At 40.0% G+C, this 23231-nt stretch overlaps 2 pseudogenes across 2 annotated transcripts in view; both read left to right on the top strand.

Moving 5' to 3' along the window:
• Positions 1–683: 683 nt before the first annotated feature.
• On the top strand, positions 684–12858 carry LOC149040460 (uncharacterized; annotated as a pseudogene). The gene is made up of 3 exons (XR_016179544.1): positions 684–820; positions 1482–1548; positions 7887–12858. The product of XR_016179544.1 is annotated as an uncharacterized LOC149040460 (transcript).
• LOC149040458 (uncharacterized) overlaps positions 723–23231 on the top strand; it is a 39050-nt pseudogene continuing 16541 nt past the window's right edge. The window contains exon 1 of the transcript XR_016179505.1: positions 723–820. The product of XR_016179505.1 is annotated as an uncharacterized LOC149040458 (transcript). The remainder of the gene's footprint in view (positions 821–23231) is intronic.

Raw genomic sequence — 23231 nt, 5'->3', positions numbered from 1 at the left:
AATTCCCGACTCTTGTACCAAAAGTGCACTCTAAGGAAAGGGTTAAGTTTCATGTATTTTCACGCAATGGACTACATTTTGTTGTGGAATATATAAGGTATCTTTCATCAATTTCTCGTCGTGAAATGGCTCAGTTTTCGTTCCAACTCGGCATTTGGAAACTACACATGATCGGTGATGCATGCGATTTGCGTGAAAGGCTTTAAGGGAATACGTTAGATCACGCGATGTTTCACCACGGCGGAAGTAGAATAAATGCAACCGTTAACGGTCGTTTCCATAAAATGTGATTTGATACAAGCTGAAGTTGATTCGATACATCGACTAAGTCAACCCAATACATATAGAAAGTCGTTTCGTCTTAACTTCAGTCACATGATTTCGACACAAACTAGTAAAAGTTTACCAATCAAACAAACAAATTAATTATGTATTACTTTTAATATGGTTTCATTTTTCATCTCGTAATTCCGCATTGTACATTTCCTCTTACCCTCCTTTCACTATTCCCAAACTGCAAACGAACCATAACTATTGTGCTGACCAAGTACTTTCAGTTTCGACTTCCGCTTACACCCTGATTCACGGATTTCGTAGTTGGTCAGCCGGTCGTTGAATTCCTGTGTAACAACTTTCAAACTTTGATCAAACGCTTCAAGACTGCAATCAGTATTTACAGTGGCGTTGAGGTGACTGCTGTTCCACATCAAACCCAACAGAAGGATCAACATCTTTCACTGCAGTGATAAACAGAGAGTCCTGCTTGAGAAATTTCCGCCCTCGCTACTGGTGATTCCACGATGTGAGATCAAGTATTGTGGTAAGATTACTTATTCTTTTTTCTGTTTATGTCTGCAATGTTGTTTCCGTGCACCTGGTGGCTCACTATCAAAGGTTAACTAGACAAGTGTGATACATCATTGGGAGCTATTTTTCCAATGGGCGATAATAGTGTTAATTTGATTTGCCTTTGTAGATCACTAGAAATAATGATGATGAATAATTATTTTACAGTTTACCAATTATTTGTGCTTGATACACGCCTCTGTTGGAACAAGGGAAAAATCACAGTAGTTTAGTTAGGGTGCATGTTAACTGAATTATTTAGTAGAGAATGTAAAACGACCTGCTACGTAATCTTAAATTAGCACATTCATCTTTGAAATCCCCGACTCTTGTACCAAAAATGCACTCCAAGGAAAGGGTTAAGTTTCATGTATTTTCAGGCAATGGCACACGGCTTGTTGTGATCATTCACGGAGGTGACTACCTCAGTAATGAAAAATTTTATTGTTTGTCTAATGAAGTCGTCACTTTCTAGGTAGGATCGCACTGTTGATGCGCCTCACATTAATCCAATCAGTTCGCTCTGCGCGCTCAATTAGAGGCGCTCTCCATACAATCACAAACAAACAGACGAACAAACAATAATCTCTAAAATCAGTTATCTTCCTAAGAAATTCTTCGTTGCTTGTTTTCAGGGAAGGCGACTGAACATTGAGCACCGTTCGATCTCGCAGTGGCAACCACATAAACCAAGCACTGTAGGTAAAAGAAGACTTTCATGTTGAAGATGATGTGATCATGCTTATTTTTAGAATTGAAACCAGAAAATCAGTATCGTAGAAATCATGTTTTTTTTTCCTCGTTTCTGTGCGGGATGGAATAGTTTCTGGAATGTATAAGGTATTTTTCATCAATTTCTCGTCGTGAAATGGCACAGTTTTCTATACAACTACGCATTTGGAAACGACACATGTTCGGCGATGCATGCAATTTCCGTAACAGGCTTTAAAGGAATAAATTAGGTCACGCGATGTTTCACCACGCAGAGCGTGGAACAAATGTAACTGTTTACAGTCGTTTCCACATAAGGTGACTCGAAACAAGCTGAAGTTGCATCGAATTAGTCGATACGATACACGTAGAAAGTCGTTTCGAAATAACTTCAGTCACATGATCTGATTTATTCACCTTTTTCGTCACGAGACAGAATCGTTTGCCAGATTTTAGCCGTTTAAAATTTTTAGAGTATCAATTAGTGTGTTCTAAAAGCTTTGTCCTGCTAACCTTTCTTTTCAAAATTGTTAAAATCTTAGATTTCTAAAGCTACTAATAAAGAACGGTCGAAGTTTGCTTAATAGACTAATTCACACAATTTTGCTGTCACGCTGGCAAAATTCCTAAAAGTTTGAAGTCACTACGGTGAAGGAAATTAATAAGTGCAAGATGTTTTTGGACTTGAGAAATATCAGCCAAGAAAGAAAGAGTACTTTTGACTAATTTCGGAAAGTCGTCTAACGGGTGTTTTTTGAATAAATTATGGCGAACCTCTGTATAAACACACATCAAAATTGAAATACTTTCCAAGCCCCTTAGATATCACACAATTCAGGAAAACAAACGATTTCTTGCTGCTTGTAGTGTGTTACGAGGAGCGAGCTTGTCAACTTTTGAAATTTTCGATGTCGTAAGAGGTCAAACAAGAGCCTTTTGCAGCTTTGATTATTGAGAGCTCTCTTAAAGTTTCTTGAAAATATTTCCAGAAACCAATATGGTTGTATTTACTAACTACCAAAGATACTTTAATGGGCAAAGTTTGAGGCAAAACGTTTTTCCAATGCGAAATGTCGTGGACCGCTTTACAGAGATCGCTATTTAAGAAGTGGGGAGAAACACTCGACTATGTCTCGTGTTTCTCCCTACATTTCTTTCGTGCTTAGCCGCTTCATGCGTGCTTTACAACAGAACAGAGCACAGTCAACGCCTCTCTATTTGCTAATTAGAATGTTCAGGAATGTTACGGAATCTGCTAGAAGGTTCCATGGGCCTGGTTTTATCAATGGTCCTTGAACCCAGCGCTTTATTCTCTCTCTTTTACTCTCGACTTCGTTTTCTTGATTTTATAACTGATTGATTTAAAATCGATTTATTAATTTATTAATCAATTAATGCCCTTTAAGGTTACTTCCCACCTTCAGAGGCCATTTTGTCTGACTTAACTGGATTAAAATATTTTATCTGAGTAAGAAAAAAAAGGTTTTGAAATCAAAAGCACCCGAGTTATCCAGAAAACGTAGTTTCAAATCAAAGTTAATAAATCTGGAAGGTGTCATAATCTCGTACCGCAAGGCGAATCCCCTAGGGGAATTTCCGCGGCAACTACTCATCTTGGGGCTCATTTTTCTCGTATTTGCACATTTTGTTTACATCGCGCATTTGACAAAATTCATACGTGGAAGCTCTTTGCTTATGTGTCGTAAATGATCTCGCGACAAACAATCACACTGGTTTGATGTACACTATTTTTATTTTCCTACTCACTGGTAACTCCGATCTCACGATTAATAAACCCAAATCATCTGCTGCGGCTCTTCTCGGCTGTAATTCTCTGGCGTCAGTACTTAGCGTCTCTCCTCTCCTTCGTTCAGGTCTGCTGCTGGTTAATTCAAGAGGATACAGCAGCTGCAGTGGTTTCTCTATGTATGTCTTACCAGCTCTCTGCTGCGCCCCTCTTATTACTCCATCTCGACCTTGAATCGGGCGTTCCACCACACCAATCTTCCATTTGCTTCTGTTACGCTCCTCTCCCTTGATAAGCATCACGTATTCTTCTGGCCCTTAGGTACTCGATTATCCCTCTTTTCTACAGGACATCCTTACATTTCCGTAGGTACTTGGCGCGTTTTCTGAGGTCATAATCTTCAACTTTGGTTAGTTTTTCTACAGGGATTTGATTTGGCTGTCCAAACAGCATAAGGTTAGGGGTCAAAACTGGAATTTAAATATCGTCTTCTACATAACGAATAGGTCTGTTGTTGAGGGTTGTCTCCACGTCTAAGAAGACCTCTTCCGATTCATGCTAGCGCAGGTGACCGTTTCCGATTGCTTTGTACATACTCTTCTTCATGACGCCAATCAATCTTTCGAACTGACCGTCCCACTATGGAGCTCTACTGAGATTAAAGTGCAACTGGATGTTTTGCTTGGCTAGCCAGTCGTTCATCTTCTCATCTTTTTAAACTTTCTTTAACTATTTGGATGCTGAAACGAAGGTTTACTCATTAATCGGAGAAGATTTTCTCTGGCCGTCCTCGTCTCGCCACGAAATGTTTCAGACTGCGCAACTAGTTTTCTGTTGTTTGATCTGGTAGTAGATCCGAATAGACGGCACGGATTGACTTACATGCATATGGTGGAATGTATACCTTAACTCCCTTTTATTCTTGCTGAAGTACTTGATAGGCCCAGCAAAGTCGACTCCGATTGACTTGAAGGGCACTTCTGTTCCTTCCTTGAGTAGGTTTCCAGTCGGTGGGTTTGTTATGGCGGTTGCTGGAATGCATTTTAAATCCATGTTGCTCATTTATCACTCTCTTTTTTAGTCTTCTGAGGCGAGGTATCCAATATTTCTCTCGTATCTTTGCCATCGTCAAACTGACTCCCCCATGTAGAGTCTGAAGGTGGGCGTGCATTACCAGCTTTTTGCTGAACAAAGTATCATCTGGAAGTAAATGGGGTAGTCTCCCTGGATACGCCCTCTGCATTCGTACAATCCATCTGCGTTCACCTAGAGATTGAGACTTTCCTGATCTTCCTGAAACATGTTCGTACCCTGGCATCTGACTTGTGTCCGTTTTTCCCAGAACTTCATCTGCCTATTAGTTTCTTCAGTAGTGATTGGACCGGTGATACTTTGCTGCTGTTTGGCTCTGCAGTTTCGAATAAAGCGCGACACCCACGCCCCGTCTCGGATGGTTGTCCATAGGTCCCACTTCCGCATCAGCTGACCATGTCCGTCATTTGTTTCAATGGTGACTGCTAGTACTTCCCTGATAAGTGTGGCCTCAGCTTGCGGCTCTCTGGTCGGGCTTGTCACAATATCTGGAGGTCACTGTTGCTGGTGTGCTAACCATAGATGTCCACGCCACCACAGGTCTTTTGTCTCAAATAAATGACCACATCGGGTTCCGAAATCAACAGGGTTGTACGTTGTTCCGACGTGTCGCCAACGGATGTAATTCTTGTCCTGGATCTTCCGAACTCGATTTCCCACAAATTGCTTGTAATTTCCACCCCCTTTGATCCAATGTAGGGCTCCACTGTTGTCGAGCCAACCATACACGCTCCTAATTGGGAATCCTTGTAGGGCTTCCTTCACGTTGTCCACAAGGTTGGTTGCCATGTGCCCAGCGACTAAGTCGAGCCTTGGTGTGGTTAAACCTTTCTTCGCCAGTCAGAACTTTGAGATTACCAGACCTTGGGTGATGCCTGACGACTGGTGTGTGACTGCATACACGGCTGCTGAATTGCCTTTGCTACTGGCATCTCCGAAAGCGTGAAAAACGGTACTTAAGATTTCTTCGCGGCATTCGACAAGGCTTCTTGGGACTTCTACTTTTCCAGTCAGCATTCTTTCCCAGCTCTCCCACGTGTTCTTTAGCTCCCTGGAAAGATCTCGGTCCTAAGGTACTCGGGCGTCGTATGTTTCTCTGTACAGCATCTTTCCAGCCAAGCTAATCCTAAATGGTCGTATATCTTAGATATATTCCTGAGGATTTCCCTCTTGGTTACTTTGACGATTGGGGTGGGAAAGGCGACCTCTATTGTGTCCACTGTTTTGTTCCACGGTGCGCTTAACAGTTTGGTCTCCCCCTTCTTTACATCCATATGATACTCTAGCACAGTGGTTGGTTGTTTTCCCGCCGTTTCTTCCTCGGGCGTGGCAAGGCTGTGACTTGCTTCCAGTTGAGTGGTTGAATGTTGTTCTGCCGCTTTCTCTGAGGATGGTGGCTCGTCTTGGGATGGCACTTTTGAATGCCATTTTTGCAGCTTGAATCTCCCTTCTCTGAAAATAGCCAAGGCTGCTTTTTTCTCGACTACAGTTGTTACACCAGTAATCAGGTCGTCAACATGGAGGCTCCGTTTAACTTCTTCGACTTCGCTTGGGAAGTTCTGCTGAAGGTTTCGCTAGTGCTGATCTATATCTCCTCCAAGAAGGAATAGTGATTCTGCCAGGGTGGACTTGTCTCTGAACTTTCATAAAGGAAGGGTGCTGATTTTCTGCTTTGAGCAGATCCATCGTAGACGATGCCGATCTTAGTGCTCTCTGCTGTCTCCCGTACTACGGCTTTGTGTGGAAGGTAGAACTCCTTTCCTTCTGGTTCCTTGAGTGCTCGTTCCATTGCATTGTTCCTTGCGTCAACTGGTCCTGGATGATGTCATCATACTTTTGCAACATGCCTGGCTGCTTCTTCAACTTTCTTATCTGGTGGTACAAGCGCTTCAAACTCATGCTTGTTGTTAGGTAAAGACTGGTAAAACATCTTGGTTAGGTCTGGTTCGCTTACAGGAGACATAAGGGTCCATCCAAAGCGCCTTAGTTCAGCTATCGGTTCTCCAGGTTTCCCCATTTTGGGTGTGGTTTCCGTCTTGATTCTTGCGTATTCGCTTGTTCCGAGGATTAAGTGGACGGGGAGCTCTCTCTTCAAATGAACGTCATCTATTTCCACTCCTTTCAGGTGGTTGTACCTCACCAAGATGTCTTTCTACCCAGGATTGGTTAGGGTTAGCAGCACACCATGGTTCATCTTTGTTATCTCTGTGTGCAGGTGAAAATTTCCCGAGAGGTTTTCAATCACCACATCATGGATTTCGATTTCTCTGTCTGTTGTTTACATAAGCATTTCAATCCTTCTGAACTCTTTCCGCACTGGCTGTTTACCTATGCGATCAAGTAAGGCTGCTGAGACGTAGGAGCTTCCGGCTCCGGCGGAATTTTGCAATTTGCAGTTGCGTGACAGGCTTAGGCAAGGGAGTACGTTATGTCACACGATGTTTCACCGCGCCGGGCGTAGTATAAATGTAACCGTTTACGATCGTTTCCTTATGGGGTGATTGGAAACAAGCTGAAGTTGATTCGATACATCGATTATGTCGATCCGATATTTAATTTTCCTATCAGCAAGCTGACATGACCCTACCTCCCTCGCTTGATTGCTGGACAACAATTTTGCATGAAACTGGGTATTAAGAAAAAATTAATTTGCACACTAAAATGGACCTTAAAGATGCAAACTGATCAATAGTGGGCTGTAGATACTTTTATTTTTTTTTTCACAATCTTTACAATTGTTGACTTTGTGGCGTTTTTGGGATTATTCAAAAATTATTCAGGATGTTTTATAATAAAGTTCGTAGATAACATGCGCTGTCATTAGTGGAAAGAGCGTGCCCTATCAGAGTAAAAGGCATAGAGCTGAGCTAAAGCTGTGACGCCATCTGCCAAATTGTACTAAGTCCGACAATTTCCCGGACTTCTCTCTAGCTTTTTTTCGTTAACTGATGGTGAAATTTCGAAACAAACGAGTCGGTATGTAGCAACAGGAGAACCAAACAAAGCTTTGTCAACATGCCAAGCGCCGTAATTTACGTTATTGTAACGGGAGAAGAGACAAAACACCTCACTTCTTTCGCGCTTTAGCCGCTTCCTGCGTGCTCTACAACAGAACAGAGCACAGTCAAAGCTTCTCTGTTTGTTAGTTAGAATGTTCAGAAACGTTACAGAATTTGCCAGAATGTTCCATGGGTTTTATGGTTTTATCGATGCTCCTTAAACCCAGCGCTTTATTCTCTCTCCTTTACTCTCTACTTCGTTTTATTGATTTTATCACTGATTGATTTGAAATTGGTGTATCAATTAATTAATTAACGCCATTTAAATGGACTACACGACATATTTCAGGACGGAGCTCTTTTGGCGCCAGGACAGGTCTTAAAACTACTGATACCAATTTTTTGTTTTCGCTTGAAATAGTTTAATTACTAAAGTTTTAGATTCGGTAATTATTTTTGACTGTTAGCTGATATTAGTATTTTTCACAAAGGCTTACAAGACACACCTACGAAAGACATGACCGCTCCAAAAAAATATACTGATGAGCAACTAAACTATTTCAAGATTTGTCACGTCACAACTGATATCCTAACCGAAGGTTTGCGAACAATTTTCAAACAAGAATGGGACAGTCTTTACCGTACGACTCTTGGAGAATGGAAAGATGATCCAAGTAACGGGAAAGACTTTTACAGTAAAGAGTCCCCGAGAAACCAAAGGAGGAACGAGCATATGTTGTCGACCATGATTAAAGGAAACAGAGCGGAATGGGATTCTGCGATGTTGTTTTACGCCATTCTCTACTCAGATTGCATCTACAGTCTAAACGCGGTGGTGAAAACGAATGTCGACGATCTCAGAAAATTTCGCAATGAAGAATTTGCTCATATGCCACAAGGTCAACTTTCGGAGTTAGACTTTAAAATTGCTATTGGCAAAGTTTTTGCTGCATTCCAAGCACTAGGTCTTTCCACTGTAGAAATTCAAGACATCACAAACCAAAAGATGTTTCCAACAGAGGAGGTGAGAGATCTCTTAGACAAAGTGAAAGCTTTAAAGAAAGACTTGGACATCAAAGAGAAAGACAACAAGAACCTGGAAGATCAGCTGAAGAAGACAAAGAGTCAACTCCAGGAACTGGAAGATCAGCTGAAGGAAACAAAGAGTCAACGCCAGGATCTGGAAGATCAGCTGAAGGAAACAAGAAAAAAACGAATTTGTCTTGAAGAAAAGCTCAAGGAAACTGAAAAACAACTACAGGTATATGAATATGAGATTAGCGAAACAGAAGAAAAACGATTGGGCCTTGAGAATCTCTTAGAGAAAAAAGAAAATAAGCTACAAGAAACAGAAGAAAAACGCAGGAACCTTAAAGACCAGCTTCAGGAAACAGAAGAACGACAAAGTAACCTTAAAGATAACTTAAAGGAAACAGAAGAGAGACGAAAGAGCCTCGAAGATCAGTTACAAGAGAAAGAAAAACAAGTTAAGGTTCTTTCAGAACAACTACTGAACGACACCTCCCCGTTTTGCATTCTTCCTCCTAAACCTTCACATGACATAGCAAGTCGCGATGTTGAGGTTGCTGACATCACATACCAGCTGCAGGAGCTTAAGCAAGCTGATGCGAGCAACTTAAGTATCTTGTATATATCCGGGAATCCTGGCAGCGGTAAATCTCAACTGGCAGGTCTTAGCCGAGAGATTTTACCAGAAAGCCCAAGAAGATTCCTGCTCTAAAGTGTTTGTAATGACACTGAATGCCGAGACGCTGGGCACACTTTTGGATTCTTACATCATGTTCGCTCGACAAATAAAGTGCCCCGAAGATGCGATTACACAAATCCATATCTCCAAAGATTTGAAGACAGAGGACAAGATTAACAGCCTGATATCCTTAATCAGCTCAAAGATTGGTCAGTACGAGTCCTGGCTTCTGTTGGCTGACAACATGAAAAGCTTATCTGAAATGCATGTTCATTTACCCCAGCAAGGACACGGACAATGGCGAAGGGGGTATCTGTTGATCACAACTCAAGATAGTACATGTATACCGTTAACAAGCACTTCCATTCGACACATCTCAGTAAGCAAAGGTATGCAGTCCCAAGAGGCATGTTCTTTGTTAGCCCTGATTTCTGGTATCAGCGATAGTGAGATAGAACTAGCAGCTAGAGAACTCGACTACCAACCTCTTGCTTTAGCAAGTGCAGCCACCTCTGTGAAGCAACTCCTATAGAGCAAACGTCTCTCAGAGTTTAGATGGAATGACTTTCTGAGGAAAGTAGAGAAAGGGCAACGTGATGTGACAGAGACTCTACTTACAGAGACCAACCCATGCTACAAGAAATCGATGACAACAGCTACAAGACTGGCCATTAAAGAAGTGATGCAATCAGACAGAATCATAGATCATGCATTAAGTTTTCTCTGCCTCCTTTCGTCACAGCCCTTAAATGCAGATATCGTGGTGAATTATATCGTAAGCGTCGATAAAGGAATAAAAGATGAAGAGATGATAATTATGAAACTCCAAAGATGTTCGCTAATTTTAACACATGGAGATGAGTTTGATTTCCACATACGGGTACATCAGGTTGTGCGCGATGTCGTAAAGTCTTTGATTAAGAGCTATCCGGAAAGCCGTCAATCCAAAACTTTGAAAAGCGCTGTTGCGGCGTTTAACCAGTTTATAGATGACAACCTACTGAAGGAATCGTCAGATTCAATTTTGCAAAGCCACTCTCTTGCCTTACATTTAAGAATTTTTATTCTTAGTTTTGAAAACGTACTTTCGAAAGCTGCCCATCCTCAAATCTTCCAGCCTGAAATGGAAAATCTCGGCAAGATATGTGAGAACCATTGTCATTTTGAGGCCACAAAGAAATTCTATGAATTTTCATTGCAATTTCTCCTCCAAAAGTTTGGACCAAAGCATACCAGAGTTGCAACTAGTTACAATAACTTGGGTCTGGTGCACCGCAAACTGGGCGACTTTGAGAAGGCCAAGAAGTATCACGAACTTGCTCTGAGTATTTACCAGAAAAAGCTAGGAACTGAGAATGTACAAGTGGCAACTATTAACAATAACTTGGGTGTGGTGCACGACAAACTGGGCGACTTTGAGAAGGCCAAGGAGTATCACGAACTTGCTCTGAGTATTTACCAGAAAAGGCTAGGACCTGAGAATATAGACGTGGCACCTACTTACAATAACTTGGGTCTGGTGCACGACAAACTGGGCGACTTTGAGAAGGCCAAGGAGTATCACGAACTTGCTCTGAGTATTAGACAGAAAAAGCTAGGAGCTGAGAATGTAGACGTGGCAACTAGTTACAATAACTTGGGTCTGGTGCACCGCAAACTGGGCGACTTTGAGAAGGCCAAGGAGTATCACGAACTTGCTCTGAGTATTTACCAGAAAAAGCTAGGAGCTGAGAATGTAGACGTGGCAAGTAGTTACAATAACTTGGGTCTGGTGCACCGCAAACTGGGCGACTTTGAGAAGGCCAAGGAGAATCACGAACTTGCTCTGAGTATTTACCAGAAAAGGCTAGGACCTGAGAATGTAGACGTGGCAACTAGTTACAATAACTTGGGTCTGGTGCACGACAAACTGGGCGACTTTGAGAAGGCCAAGGAGTATCACGAACTTGCTCTGAGTATTAGACAGAAAAAGCTAGGAGCTGAGAATGTAGACGTGGCAACTAGTTACAATAACTTGGGTCTGGTGCACCGCAAACTGGGCGACTTTGAGAAGGCCAAGGAGTATCACGAACTTGCTCTGAGTATTTACCAGAAAAAGCTAGGAGCTGAGAATGTAGACGTGGCAAGTAGTTACAATAACTTGGGTCTGGTGCACCGCAAACTGGGCGACTTTGAGAAGGCCAAGGAGAATCACGAACTTGCTCTGAGTATTTACCAGAAAAGGCTAGGACCTGAGAATGTAGACGTGGCAACTAGTTACAATAACTTGGGTCTGGTGCACGACAAAGTGGGCGACTTTGAGAAGGCCAAGGAGTATCACGAACTTGCTCTGAGTATTTACCAGAAAAAGCTAGGACCTAAGAATGTACAAGTGGCAACTATTTACAATAACTTGGGTCTGGTGCACCGCAAACTGGGCGACTTTGAGAAGGCCAAGGAGAATCACGAACTTGCTCTGAGTATTTACCAGAAAAGGCTAGGACCTGAGAATGTAGACGTGGCAACTAGTTACAATAACTTGGGTCTGGTGCACGACAAACTGGGTGACTTTGAGAAGGCCAAGGAGTATCACGAACTTGCTCTGAGTATTTACCAGAAAAGGCTAGGAGCTGAGAATGTAGACGTGGCAACTAGTTACAATAACTTGGGTCTGGTGCACGACAAACTGGGCGACTTCGAGAAGGCCAAGGAGTATCACGAACTTGCTCTGAGTATTAGACAGAAAAAAGCTAGGAGCTGAGAATGTAGACGTGGCAACTAGTTACAATAACTTGGGTCTGGTGCACCGCAAACTGGGCGACTTTGAGAAGGCCAAGGAGTATCACGAACTTGCTCTGAGTATTAGACAGAAAAAGCTAGGACCTGAGAATGTAGACGTGGCAACTAGTTACAATAACATGGGTCTGGTGCACGACAAAGTGGGCGACTTTGAGAAGGCCAAGGAGTATCACGAACTTGCTCTGAGTATTTACCAGAAAAGGTTAGGACCTGAGAATATAGACGTGGCACCTAGTTACAATAACTTGGGTTTGGTGCACCACAAACTGGGCGACTTTGAGAAGGCCAAGGAGTATCACGAACTTGCTCTGAGCATTTACCAGAAAAGGCTAGGACCTAAGAATGTACAAGTGGCAACTATTTACAATAACTTGGGTCTGGTGCACCGCAAACCGGGCGACTTCGAGAAGGCCAAGGAGTATCACGAACTTGCTCTGAGTATTTACCAGAAAAAGCTAGGACCTAAGAATGTACAAGTGGCAACTATTTACAATAACTTGGGTCTGGTGCACCGCAAACTGGGCGACTTCGAGAAGGCTAAGGAGTATCACGAACTTGCTCTGAGTATTTACCAGAAAAAGCTAGGACCTGAGAATGTACAAGTGGCAACTAGTTACAATAACTTGGGTCTGGTGCACCGCAAACTGGGCGACTTCGAGAAGGCCAAGGAGTATCACGAACTTGCTCTTAGTATTTACCAGAAAAAGCTAGGACCTAAGAATGTACAAGTGGCAACTATTTACAATAACTTGGGTCTGGTGCACCGCAAACTGGGCGACTTCGAGAAGGCCAAGGAGTATCACGAACTTGCTCTGAGTATTTACCAGAAAAAGCTAGGACCTAAGAATGTACAAGTGGCAACTATTTACAATAACTTGGGTCTGGTGCACCGCAAACTGGGCGACTTTGAGAAGGCCAAGGAGAATCACGAACTTGCTCTGAGTATTTACCAGAAAAAGCTAGACCTGAGAATGTAGACGTGGCAACAAGTTACAATAACTTGGGTCTGGTGCACGACAAACTGGGCGACTTTGAGAAGGCCAAGGAGTATCACGAACTTGCTCTGAGTATTTACCAGAAAAGGCTAGGAGCTGAGAATGTAGACGTGGCAACTAGTTACAAGAACATGGGTCTGGTGCACGACAAACTGGGCGACTTTGAGAAGGCCAAGGAGTATGAGGAACTTGCTCTGAGTATTACACAAAAAAAGCTAGGAGCTGAGAATGTAGACGTGGCAACTTATTACAATAGGCCCTATTTAGGCCCTATATCGCCCTATTTATTTATTTTAGCCTTGGAGACCCTCCTTACCGCTATCAAACAGACTCGAGATATAAAAGGTATAGTAGTAGAAAACAAAGAAATCAAATGTATCACTTTCGCCGATGACTTAACAAACTTTTTACGCGATAAGGAATCTTTTGACTCTCTTAGTTCCTTATTGAACACATATGGTGAATGTTCAGGGCTTAAACTAAATAAGGACAAAAAAGAAGCCTACTGGTTAGGAAGTTCCTATCGAAATCACGAAGCTCTCGATATTAATAAGGTGAATGAGCCAATTAAAATACTAGGCATATTTTTCACTTATGATCAGCGTAAAAGCAGAGAGCTTAACTTTGACCTTACTTTAAAGTCAATAAGAAAGTCCTTAAGTTGCTGGCAATGGAGAAACTTAACATTAATTGGCAAAATTCAATTAGTCAAAACATTTGCTATGCCTAAGTTTATGTATCGGGCCTCCTTTATCTCTTTTGATAAGGATATAATAAAAAGCATAAATTCTGTGATATTCAATTTCGTGTGGAGAGGCAAAGACAAAGTCAAAAGACTAGCCTTAATTAGTGAATACGAAGACGGTGGCCTCAAAATGCCTCACCCTGAATCTTTAATTAAAACTCAAAGAATTGTGTGTCTTGCAAGGTATTTAGATGATAATAGTAGTCCGTGGAAAGTTTTCTTGTCTCATTATCTTAAGAATGTAGGAACCAGTTTCCTGCTTCAGTGCAATTTCAATCCATCGCGCCTACCCTGTAAACTACCTTCTTTTTATAAAGAATGTCTTGAGTTTTGTCTGACTTTAATGGCAATCACGATATAATAGCTACAAAACAGGACGTTTTAAATGTGACTATCTGGAACAACCAGAACCTCTTGATTAACAAGAAATCAATATACAACAAGAGAATAAAAGAAGCAGGTTTTGTGAAACTTGGAGATATTCTCTCAAATGACTCAAAATTAAAAAGGTGGGACGCTTTTAGAGAGAAAAATCTCTCCTTGTCAGATTACTTACTCCTACAAGGCATTTTTTCCGCCATTCCGCCTAACTGGAAACAGCTCCTTAACGTTGGAGAGAATAATAACAACCGAATTGACAAAACTGTTTCAGACGATGTTCAAGATATAACAAGAATGACTTCAAAATCAATCTATTCCACCCTGATCAAACGAATCCAGATTTCTCCGACTGCCCAATCTAAGTTTAATTCCGTATATAATATTTCAGGTAATATAGACTGGAAAAATATCTATCTGTTGCCGGGTCGAGTCACTCTTGACACCAGAACGAGAGCCTTTCAATACAAAATCTTAAATCGTATTCTCTACACCAATAAAATCCTATATAAAATGAATTTGGTTCCTTCTCCGATGTGTACCTTTTGTGGAGATCACGAAGAAACTCTTGAGCATCTTCTAATCAGCTGTACCTACACTAAAAACTTTTGGCTTTCGGTTATTTCTTGGTTAAACACTTGCAATATGAAAATTGATAAGCTTGATGGGGTAACAATCCTCTTTGGTATTTCCGATAATATCCCTGGGAATTGTTTGTTAAATCACATAATCATTCTTGGAAAATATACCATTTATTCATGTCGTTGTAAAAATATCAAGCCGTCTGTATCCTTACTGAAGGCTAAAACATCTGAAACTCGGAAATTTGAATTTTTGATTGCAAAAAAGAATAAAAAAGAATCTATTCATTATAAAAAATGGGAAAACATGTTAGTGTAATTCAATAGATGAGTATCGGGTATTAACAGTTATAGACGCAGTTGTATATACAGTCGTTCTACCAAAAAAGGAATTTGATGTAGATTAGTATTTGTACAAATTAGGCTTATATTATTATATAACCACAACATAAATTAAATCTAGCCGACTGTGAATGTAATGTAATGTAGTTTTTCGTAATTAGTGTTAGTGAGTAGCGTAAGCGTTAGTGTAATTAACTTTGTATTTGTTTATATTACTCTAGTATTTGTGCTTTAAGTGAAAATAAAAAAAATGTTTAAAAAAAAAAAAAAAAAAAAACTTATTACAATAACTTGGGTTCTGTTCATGAACAACTGGGCGACTTCGAAAAGGCTAAGCAGTGTCAGGAACTTGCTCGTAGTATTTACCTGAAAAAGCCACGACCTCTGCGTGTTTATGATGCATCTGTAGGTAGCCAAGGAGTGTTATGTTTCTGCCACTAACTCAGTAACGTTCGGGAAACGTGCAGGTGGAGATAGTCTTGCTCCAGTTATAAACGATGGAATCGATGCCTTGAGTCAAAGCTCGTTTGGAAGTAGTGTTAAATCCTCTAAAAAGCGAAATACAAAAAAGGAGTGAGAAATAGGAGGACAGAAATCGTAAGAATTAGTTACAAGTCATTTTCTTGAATTGCTGAGATTCCCAGACGAGACAATGAAAGGAATTATTTCGTAACATAGCCGGAAGATTTTAATACAACTCACTAGATTAAATTTCGAATTAGTATTCTTCGTAACAGCCCGTATTCAGCATGTTTCTGGACATCAAAACCTTTCCGAATGAGTGGAATAGACTTGTTCGTGTTTTGACTTGTTTCTATCCTCTTCTTTTTATAAGTTTAAATCAGGATATTCTTTATCTTTTGTCAAACAACAGGCAATTCTTATCTGGCAATTTTTTTTTTAATCTTAGAAAGCTTTGCTGTGAAGAAAAGTGTTAAAGCCAACAGTAGTTCAGCTTTTAGATTAAAAAGCACAAACTGCACCTATGATGTTTGGAAACTGTTCCTTTGACGATGCTATCGTAGCCTTAGTTCATTTAGTAGCCAAAGATCCTACGTTTTCAATTTTATGGAGCCGTTTTTCCACTCATAATTACAGGCGTGCAGCTGAAAAGATATCCTTGCGATAATTTCACGAGTTCTTATAATCGAATAAGTTATCTTCCTGTTACTTTACTCGGACATTATATTCTCGGAATAATTTCGTAAAAAAGGCCGTGGTTATTCATCGTGGTGAATAACAATAAAAGCTAAGTTTTCCGTTTATCTCACGATGTAGTCACGTGTGACGTTTCGACTGCATACTGCCAGTCTTCTTCAGGCGATGAGGTCGACAATCATGCGTGATCTTATAAAGCATGATGCTCTGCTGTGACTGGTTGTTTTTCAACAGCTCTGATTGGTGCATTTCGATCCTTGCTCTTTCACTCAGCGGTCCACTGTCGCACGGCTCTCCTGTTGTGTTTTTTGATCGTGGGCATCCACGCTTCTAGAATTTTTATTCCTCTATTCCTGTTGATTTTGTCAGGGTGAAGTCTTATATAAATTGCCTCTTTGACCCTGCGCGTGTAGTAATAAGGGTCACGATCGATAAACTTCACTTCGTTCCAGAGAGGCTTGTGTCCGGTGTTGTGAGCATGCTGTGAAACGGCGGAGGTCTCGGTACGGGCGAGTTGGATGTCTCGATCATGCTCCTTAATTCTGTGTCCAGTCTCTCCGATGTACACCTTGCCGCATTCACAGGGAATCCTGTTATCACTCGTATGATTACAGACCGAATTGGACTCCACTAAGTCTTATCATCATTACTTATTACGAGAAATTCCAAATAAATTACTGTTGGAACCGAGTGCTGACCATTTTAAAAGTCCTTGTCTCCTTGAGCTCCGCAAGAACGCCATTGAGGTTGATCTCCGTGTGCCAGGAAATGATATCGAGTTTCCGTTCCTGCCGAGCTATTTTCCCCCGATTTGACAGCATTCCTGTCCTGAAAATATGTTGCAGCTGGAAAACCTATTGTCACAGTTGTTAATGAACTTATCGTCAACCTAGAAAGTCGTGCAAGTTTTCCTGCGGATTTTCCCAAAATAATCAGCAATGAAGAAATGCCCCAATCCAATGATCGCGTTCTATCCGTGAAAGCAACTTTTTGATAAAAGGGTATGGAAGACATCAACAAAGTCTTGTAAAATGTCCTGCAAAGTCATGGAATTTTACTGATCGGAGAGAATACGAACCCTTTTGTTTCTTAGTTCCTCAGTTCGGAAGAATTTTGACCCAACATTCGTAACGACCTTGCAGGGTTTCAGCTTAATACGACTTAAATTCAACTGAGATGAATCTTAACGACAAACCTGATGCTCTAGCCCCTCCCACACCTCCCCCCGCCTCCCTTCTCTCCCATAGGAACGACCACGAAACGCACGCACGCAGATTTGTTGTTTTTATAGTTTAATTTAAAAAGGTAATAAACTTACTTTGACAATAGTCATCTTAGCCATAATTAGGGCATAGAAAGACGAATAATTACAACAACTAAACTTTTCACAAATTCATATTCCCTGTATGTTGTTAATATTGTTTAACTAATGTGGAAAATACAGAGATAGAAAAAGGTTTGTTGGCGGTAATTTCCATTAGCGATCGTGAAAACCTCTACCGCCGTTCGGTTTACTCGCCTGTTGTTCGTTTAGGCGTTCATTTCAATACAGGATTTCTACAGGTCGTCGTTGAGTGACCTTAAAAAAAGTAAGCTTGTATAAAAAGGCAAGTAGTCTTGAACAGCAGTTGGCTTGTAGCTATAAATTAAAGAAGCTCTCTCTTCCTCTGCACTGGAGAACCTACGAGTGCTGAAGCGCGCTGCCGACAACAGAGAGGAATTACTATCATTAGAATTATTGTTGTTATAATTAACCTTTTCCCTCCCAAGATTTCATCACTAGTAATTTGTCTTGCTGTCTTCCATACGATTCTTATGATGTTAGTTTAGGGAATTTGATATTGGATCAGCTAATCATCCTTTAATAGATTTTTTTTATTCTCATCACTTGTCTGCTTGATATTGTATTGGAAGTGTAAGGATAAATTCTATCCTGGTTATCAAAGGGTGTTAAAGGGTTAATAAAAAAAGTATCTTCTTCCATGATACTACAAGCTCAGAATAGAACATGTCAAGATCGCAGAACTCTCATAAGTTCACTGCTGTTACCAGGATCACTTAAACAAAATTAACCGATCACACCATAGGAAATCAACAATGATTCCAACTCAATTCAATTATAGGCAAAACAACATGACGTGACGTGACATGTTGTGTGACATGTTATTTGGACTCTGATCCCCCGTATGTAAGGAAGCGTTTTTTCGCCTTGAATCACGTGCTTTGATAAGAAGAGATCGTTGCTTGAGTTTCCGTTATTTTTTTCTAGTTCCGTCCCTGCCTTTTAATCCACCAGTTTTATGTAATTTGATTAATGAGATTTTTTTCGGTCAGTGGATCATTATAACAATGGTGGCACTGAAATATCATTACAAAAATCATCTGCCATCAGCTACAGCTATTCTATGTTATAGTAGAGGAACTAAAATCTTTTTCCAAGCTCCTTTTTGAATTAGGAAATTTGCGAAATACTGGCCTGAGAGAACATCGGCCAGCGAGTGATTAATGTCCAGATCTCTGCGCCATTCAAACTGGGATTTAGCCGGGTGCCAGTGGAAAAGGTAGACTGGATAACGCTTACCTGTAAATAATGCAATTGGACTCTTACCATTACTCCTGAGCGAGCTCTTTAAGAGGGAAGTCAACCTCTCTTTCGTGAAGATTTACCAAAAGTATATGATAAAGGAATTCTTCCTATTTATTTTTTCTATTTGCACAAAAACATTTCAAGTAAGAAATTTAGAACTGATAATTTTTTCAGAAGAACTGTAACTTGAAAAGAGTCAACTATTGTAGCGAGGAAGCCAGACGAAGCTTATGATATTTGGGTTTGTTTTTTTAGGGTTCCTTATACTTTTTGTTCTTATCTTCCATAGTTGAAATAAATTCAACCCCGTTGCGATCTTTGCTGGTTGAAACGATTATGAAAAGAGCATTTAGACGTCTGTACTTGCCATAATTCTGGCGTAAAAGAACAGAGTAGTATGGGTCAATGTATAATCTGAAACAAGTGAGGGCGTAAAGACTTAATATCCCTTTACATCTTATCATTAGTATGCATATTCTCCTCACTGTTCTCTATACATTTCTTCAGTTGCTGTCGAGGAGAATTTGTTTTACAATCAACAACTTCTTAAGTTGGTGATCATTTCCTTTATTCTCATGACCTCAATGTTTGATTCAGGGGTTGTACTGTAAGGAGAAATCAGATGCTAGTCACTCCTAGGGGTTAAAGCGTTAAATCACAAAAGTGGGCTGAGGTTAACTCTCTCCCTGTTTTCTTTGTAATTTTACTCTCGATAACTCGACGTCGATTTTCAGTTTTGCGGACCAAGGAGCCATAACATTTTGCGCCGGAAGATTAAATTTAATCTCAATTATGTGTTATGACAAATTGACCTTTGCCGATATCACAACTTTTGTATGTCCGTAAACAAACGGTTTTGACAGTTCTTCCCGGCGAAGAGAAATAATGGCGCGTAATCTGGAATCAATCTGTTGTTTGTCATCACTTGTCAGTTTTGCCCAGTTCACTCTTGAAATCAATGACATGTTTCTTCTTCCCCTCAAAATTCAGTGTCACAATAATACGTGTATAAGCATTGAACCTCTTAAATCAAGTGTTTCTGGTCTTTTTGTTCAAAACCCTTATAACTCGAAAGCCCGATAACTCGAAGTAATTTCAATTTCCGTTGGCAATTCGAGTTACCAGGGTTCAACTGTAGAACGAAAACAAATTGTGCTTTATTTACAAATATTAATATTAACTCCGAACAAGTCTCTCCTTTCTTAGTTGAAATTAGCTCAGCTATTCAGCTATTGTATCTGTTGCATTCCTTTTCCATACCTGCCGGGGACCACACCGTCACTTGTCATCAAACCACGAGTGCTAAGTGACGGTGTGGTCCCCGGCGAGGCAAAGTTTGCAAAGGAGGCAGGGTTAACAAGCTGGTTTTCAACGGTCGTGTGTCGTGCTGCTATCAGAAACATCTAAACGGGAAATTTTTGAAGCAAAGTGCGGCTTAGCGTCGGTTTCACGGGGAAGATTGAATTTCTAGTGGATTGACATGAAACTAAAGCATATGCCTTGGATTCTGTGTTGGACTTTTTGCTTCTATATATAGGATCGGACGTTCGAGAATGGAGTGTGTAGCGTTGAGCTTCTCTTATGTAGTAAACCTAGAAATGGATAACTCGCTAAAATGGCTTCTTTTTAAAATAGTAAGCTCTCAGATAACAAGCGATACACTGTGGAAGTAAGGAGAGGTATTTTTATTGAGTATTTGACTGTATTTTTATATTCCTAAGAGAGGTCGTAAATATTCCCATACAAATTATAATTTTACCATAACTCTCATTTCGCAAGGTGATCATCTCACAGCTGAAGCTTGGGCCGCCTGTGATTGAAGCCGTCTGGTAGCTCATGTGTTTGGGAAACGATTTTCTCAACTAATGGCATGGTTACTTTCACTGACGATTGATACTCACGATTTGCGTCATGACAGGGGTTTGTGATTCTAACGCCACCATGACGCACTGGTACTGGCAAGAACATGTCGCCCACTTTAACTGCAGCTACGTTCCGTTATAGCTGGAATAAGGACATTTGGTATTGCATTCTACAGTGGTTCTAGAGTATCCTGAATATCAGGCAGTGTTCGAAGGAAATAGGTCCAGCGGTGTTTCAGGCCAAAGGTAAAAGCAACATAGCATTCTTGAGGCTGTGACAATGCAAACTCGGCTAGCTTGGCCACTTCTTCTGTCCAGCTCATGACTTTGTTAGTGATGTATTATAAGAATAATAATTGTATTAACCCTTTAACTCCCATGAGTGACCAATACAGAATTTCTCCTTACGATATCAATACAATATCAAGCAGGGTAGTGATGAGATTAGAGAAAAATATAAATAATGAGATTATTAGTTGATTGAATACCAAATTCTCCAAATGAAATCTAAAGAATTGTATGAAATACAGTAAGAAGAATTACTGATGAAATCTTGGCAGTGAAAGGGTTAATTTAGTACTGACAGAGAGACTTCACTTTAAGATGATTAGGGGTACATTCCAATAAAAGTGCCTAAACAAAAATCATAGGTTGCCATTCTTGGTTGTTCAAGGACACAATAATTGTGGCATACTTCTGCGTGAAATAAGTTATTGAAAGCAATTGTGGAGGTCAGTTGAATAATGGGGTAAGTTTCTGAAGAAACTGTGATACTGGGTTGGTTGGAGAATATAACAGGGTAATTTAGTGTTATCATTTGAGTTGATAAAGTAAATTGGCCACTGTAAAGAGTTTAAAAGCTTTTGAATCTTCCACAGGAGACAATGAAGAAACAATCAGAATGAATGCAACATGGGAAGATCCTACGGTACATGTAACTGTTCATGTAATTTCAATCCTGTCAGATCCTCCTCAAGATTGGTAGAACTGAGATGCACTTGCTTGTTTGTTTTGTTGTTAGTTTGATTTGCTTCTTTCAAACTTCAGCTCCAAGAATTATGGTTGCAGAAAACAACCACACTTTTTCATTTGTTACCAAAGAGGGAGTTGGATTTTGGATGAGAATTCCTTCTGCTCCATAATTTCAAAAAAGAAAATGTCAAACCTTGCACTTATGTAATGTAATATTCAGAATAAACTAAAAATTAAAGAGCTGCAGTTAAACCATTGATAGGAAAAGCTAATGATTGTTAAATTCTGATTGTAGGGATATTTTCAAGAGAGAAATGTGTGGCAATAAAGTTAGATCACAAGAGGTAATTACTGAGTAAAAAATACAATTTTTCCTCTGGAATACAAAATACATTTATTTGTAATGTAATATTTATCTGTAACCAATAGATGCACCATCTTAACCTAAAATGGGTTGAGGAACACTTTAGTGTACCTTTTGTAAACATATTTCTATAAGTAAAGCTGTAGAAATAATCTTTTACCAAGAAAGTGTAAACAATTATTCATAAGTTACTGCTACTATGAGTTTTAACTCTCCCTTCCTGTTGTTGAGCAGAGCAAAGCAACTTATTGAACAGAGGAGACTTGAGAAGGAGGAATCAGAAAATCAAGTGAGTCCAATTTTCTAATCTAAATATAGTTATAGTGTTGTTTTTCTGGTTGTTAAAACTCATGGTGTTGCTCTGCACTTTGTAAATTATGGATTAATTGTCCAGTAAATTTATTTTAATAAATATCTCTGTGAAGTACACAATACAGTGGCTAATATGTAGATGTCTGAACACCTTGTAAGAATGAACGGTTATCGGCTCTTAATGAAAAAGATGCTATCAATCAATCTCCAGATATTTTTATTTCTGTAAGGCAGAAACTTATCATTATTAATATCATTATTATTATAATTAATATTGTCATATTATAAGTTGTATAATTGTTCTTATTAAAATAATCATTAGTATTACTATTATTGTAAGTTTTATGGTTATATCATTATCAATTTTATTCAAGTTCTCTTAAGGCTTTGTTTTTATTTTGTCCAGAGCTTATGACTTTTTGAAGTGGTTTCTTTCTCTTGAAACAAAGCCTGTTCATTAATAGGCCAAAATCAAGCTTATCTCAGTTTCTGGAGCATGAAGTCACTAGGAGTAAGGAAATTCCCTCAAAATGCAATGCCAGTCCCTTTTAGGATACATGTATCTCGTCACACTCTCTCGTGTTTCCCAAACAGTTTGACAGTACCCCATTTAAATGTTTATAAACCTCGGTGGAGAGAGATACTGTGAGAATATATTGTCTTGCTCTTAAGAACACTTACAAAATGATAACCTTTGGATCATTTTGATCTGGAGTCCAGTATCCTACTTATAGCCAATAGGCAATCATGTTTATTAACTTTGAGCTCAGTTTTTGGTGAGTTCATGAAAGATAAATAAACCACTCACTCTGCATTGCCACTTTGATTCAGCAGAATACCAATTTATTATCTTCACCAGTCAAGAGATGATAGAGAGAATTCTTTGCATTTTAGGAAATCAAGAAGGAAGAATTTGATGGATGTCGTCAGGGACAAGAACTTGGTTAAATCAAAATGGACCAAGAGGAGAGACAGGCACAAAATAATTTTTTGTGAATCAAATCAAAGAAGACAGAGCCAAAGAGTGGGCCCACAGGGAAGCTGTGCGGCAGCA

This window comes from Pocillopora damicornis, chromosome 9 (genome assembly GCF_964200805.1).
Source record: "Pocillopora damicornis chromosome 9, jaPocDami1.2, whole genome shotgun sequence".
Taxonomy (NCBI): Eukaryota; Metazoa; Cnidaria; class Anthozoa; order Scleractinia; family Pocilloporidae; genus Pocillopora; species Pocillopora damicornis.
Note: the sequence above shows the minus strand (reverse complement) of the source record. Positions and strands in the feature narration are given on the sequence as shown.